The sequence below is a fragment of the Culex pipiens genome, chromosome 2, assembly GCF_016801865.2.
Source record: "Culex pipiens pallens isolate TS chromosome 2, TS_CPP_V2, whole genome shotgun sequence".
NCBI lineage: Eukaryota > Metazoa > Arthropoda > Insecta > Diptera > Culicidae > Culex > Culex pipiens.
Genome location: NC_068938.1, coordinates 99,143,219 through 99,147,839, shown reverse-complemented (window position 1 = coordinate 99,147,839; position 4,621 = coordinate 99,143,219).

The window sequence follows — 4,621 nt, the reverse complement described above, 5'->3', positions numbered from 1 at the left end:
GATGGTCATAACTTTCAATTTCATGAAGTTTGATACGTCGGATGATAGGGTTTACTACATACTCAGAGAGTGTCACCAAGTGGCCAACGGTAACCGATTCTGGAGTGACCAGATAAGTTCAAAGGACGTAAGCATGACCTCAGATGGTAAGAATGTTCAATTTCATGATGTTTGATACGTCGGATGATAGGGTTCATTGCATATTCCGATAGTGTCCCCAAGTGGCCACCGGCGACCGGTTCCGGAGTGATCAGGTTAGGTAATAAGACATCGGCATGACCTCAGATGGTCATAACTTGCAATTTCATGAAGTTTGATACGTCGGATGATAGGGTTCATTGCATATTCCGATAGTATCCCCCAGTGGCAACCGGTAACCGGTTCCGGAGTGACCAGGTTGGGTCAGAGGACATCGGCATGACCTCAGATGGTCATAACTTTCAATTTCATGAAGTTTGACACGTCGGATGATAGGGTTCATTGCATATTCCGATAGTGTTCCCCAGTGGCCACCGGTAACCGGTTCCGGAGTGACCAGGATGGGGCAGAGAACATTGGCATGACCTCAGATGGTCATAACTTTCAATTTCATGAAGTTTGATACGTCGGATGATAGGGTTTATGCATATTCCGATAGTATCCCCCAGTGGCAACCGGTAACCGGTTCCGGAGTGACCAGGTTGGGTCAGAGGACATCGGCATGACCTCAGATGGTCATAGATTTCAATTTCATGAAGTTTGATACGTCGGATGATAGGGTTCATTGCATATTCCGATAGTGTCCCCCAGTGGCCACCGGTAACCGGTTCCGGAGTGACCAGGATGGGTCAGAGGACATTGGCATGACCTCAGATGGTCATAACTTTCAATTTCATGAAGTTTGATACGTCGGATGATAGGGTTCATTGCATATTCCGATAGTGTCCCCCAGTGGCCACCGGTAACCGGTTCCGGAGTGACCAGGATGGGTCAGAGGACATCGGCATGACCTCAGATGGTCATAACATGCAATTTCATGAAGTTTGATATGCAACATGACGGGTTTCTAGCGTGACAATTATTGGAACCGTTTTAGTGGTACCCTGGAACCGGTTCCGGATTGGCCAGAGTTGGCCAGAACCGATACCAAACAGTCAAGGGTAGTATGTAGTATCCTTCTGCAATGATTTGCAAAATAATCCGTTTCAAAATACTGGTCTGTGTGACGGTTTTATGTCAAAAACTGCAAAAATCAAGTTTTCCGGAAGTTCCGGGTTACCGGAACCGGTGGCCACTATGGACCAATTATTTTTTCTGGGGCTTAAAATTCAGGTTATTATCTGTCGAATGCAACCGGAAGCAACCTGCTATGTGCAATCGTTTCGGAGATACAGGTCCTCAAAGTAGGGGCCTCAAAAAGGACTTTTTTCGGTTATAGCAGGTTCCCGGTGGCCACGGTGTCCAAAACCGGTTCTGCCGGTCGGATTCAGAAAGTAGACATCCTAGCCTTTCATTTGCGGTCAAGACATCCAAAATCGGTTACAATCTCGAATTTTGGCAGCTGAAAACATTTCTGGGTCCTATAGACCCGGAATACCATTGGTGTCAGTTTTTTTTTGGTGGGCACTTCCGGTGGCCACCGGAAGTTCATTTTTGGCCAGAATGTGTGTCTTAGTAAGATACACAAAGTCACAAAATTTCAGATCTCTAGGTGTTTCTGGTCAAAAGTTACAATTACTTTTATAGTGCTACTGGGTCCTATAGACCCGAAGACCATGCCCGGGTTAACGTTCCAAGAAAACGCATAACAAACACGTTTGGTTGACCATTCTGTGCATGGTCCAGAAGTTTGGATGAATTTTGTTACCGGATTTCCGAGTTCTAATGACAAATGTTCAAGTTAGTCGGTCATGTGTTCTGACCTAAAGCCCTTTTGGCCAGTTGTCGCACTTACAGCAATTTTCAGGGTGTATATATATATATATATATATATATATATATATATATATATACAGCAATTCCCCACGAAAACAGCATGGAAAAAAACAAAAGTGCTCGGATCGGGCTCAAATTTTTTCTGGGAATTCCCTGGCCGAAATAATTAGACCCGTATTTTTTTGTTTGGCCATTAGGGTGACCTACGCCGTGTTAGGGTGGTCTAAAAAATGACCATTTTCGTCGATTTTCGCAAAAACCACTTTTTTCGAAAAATCATAACTCCTCGCCATTTCAACCGATTTCAATTGTCTTATACTCAAATGAAAGGTGATAAGTTGGCCTTTCAAATAAAAATAATAAGAAGTTTCAAAAATCTAGCCTAACATATCAAAAGGTCGAATGAAACTTTAAAATGCCGTTTTGACGGTGTCTGGACCAAAGAGCCTATGTCTGGAAATATTTTTATCGGATTCCCCGGACATTTTTACATAACATATTAAAAAATGGGAGGAGTTCATCAACAGGATTCCGAGATATGTTTTTTTTTTAAATAAAAACCATGTTTTTCGACGCGCCGCGCGCAAAAACCGGAAAATGACGAAATCGGCAAAAAATCAACTTTTTTCACTAAAACTACGATAACTTTAAAATTTCAGCGATGACCTATACATGTATGGGTACCAAAAGTTGCGTCTTTTAATTACAAAAAATTTGGTACCCAAACATCTATAGGTCATCGCTGAAATTTTGAAGTTATCGCAGTTTTAGTGAAAAAAGTTGATTTTTTGCCGATTTCGTCATTTTCCGGTTTTTGCGCGCGGCGCGTCGAAAAACACGGATTTTATTTTCAAAAAATCATATCTCGAAATCCTGTTAATGAACTCCTCCCATTTTTTAGTATGATATGTAAAAATGTCCGGGGAATCCGATAAAAATATTTCCAGACATAGGCTCTTTGGTCCAGACACTGTCAAAACGACATTTTAAAGTTTCATATGCCCTTTTCATATGTTAGGCTAGATTTTTGAAACTTCTTATTATTTTTCTTTGAAAGGCCAACTTATCACCTTTCATTTGCGTATAAGACAATTGAAATCGGTTAAAATGGCAAGGAGTTATGTTTTTTCGAAAAAAGTGGTTTTTGCGAAAATCGACGAAAATGGCAATTTTTCAGACCACCCTAACACGGCGTAGGTCACCCTAATGGCCAAACAAAAAAATACGGGTCTAATTATTTCGGCCAGGGAACCCCCAGAAAAATTTTGAGCCCGATCCGAGCACTTTTGTTTTTTTCCATGCTGTTTTCGTGGGGAATTGCTGTATATATATATATATATATATATATATATATATATATATATATATATATATATATATATATATATATATATATATATATATATATATATATATATATATATATATACAGCAATTCCCCACGAAAACAGCATGATTCGAAAAAAAAGTTCTCCGATCGGGCTCAAAATTTTTCTGGGGGATCCTTGGCCGAAATAATTAGACCCGTATTTTTTTGTTTGGCCATTAGGGTGACCTACGCCGTGTTAGGGTGGTCCGAAAAATGGCAATTTTCATCGATTTTCGCAAAAACCACTTTTTTCAAAAAATCATATCTCCGCCCCATTTCATCCGATTTTAGCTGTCCTAGACGCAAAAGAAAGGTGATTAGTTTGGCTATTTGGGAAAAATAGTAAAAAGTTTCGAAAATCTAGCTTAACATTTGAAAAGGTCATATGAAAACTTAAAATGCTGTTTTGAAGGTCTCGGGACCAAAGAGCCTATGTCTGAAAATATTTTTATCGGATTCCTCGGAAAATTTCACATAACATATCAAAAAATGGTGAAGTTATGTTTTCGATACTCTGAGATACGATTTTTTGAAAATAAAAACTGGGTTTTTCGACGCGCCACGCGCAAATATTGGAAAATGACGAAAACGGGAAAAAATCGACATTTTTCACTAAAACAGCGATAACTTTAAAATTTAAGCGATGACCTATACATGTTAGGGTACTAAAATTTTTGTAATTAAAAGACGCAACTTTTGGTACCATAACATGTATAGGTCATCGCTGAAATTTTAAAGTTATCGCAATTTTAGTGAAAAATGTCGATTTTTTCCCGTTTTCGTCGTTTTCTGATTTTTGCGCGTGGCGCGTCGAAAAACCCAGTTTTTATTTTCAAAAAATCGTATCTCAGAGTATCGAAAACATAACTTCACCATTTTTTGATATTTTATGTGAAATTTTCCGAGGAATCCGATAAAAATATTTTCAGACATAGGCTCTTTGGTCCCGAGACCTTCAAAACAGCATTTTAAGTTTTCATATGACCTTTTCAAATGTTAAGCTAGATTTTCGAAACTTCTTACTGTTTTTCCCAAATAGCCAAACTAATCACCTTTCTTTTGCGTCTAGGACAGCTAAAATCGGATGAAATGGCGCGGAGATATGATTTTTTGAAAAAAGTGGTTTTTGCGAAAATTGATGAAAATTGCCATTTTTCGGACCACCCTAACACGGCGTAGGTCACCCTAATGGCCAAACAAAAAAATACGAGTCTAATTATTTCGGCCAAGGAACCCCCAGAAAAATTTTGAGCCCGATCGGAGAACTTTTTTTTCGAATCATGCTGTTTTCGTGGGGAATTGCTGTATATATATATATATATATATATAAGTTATGGG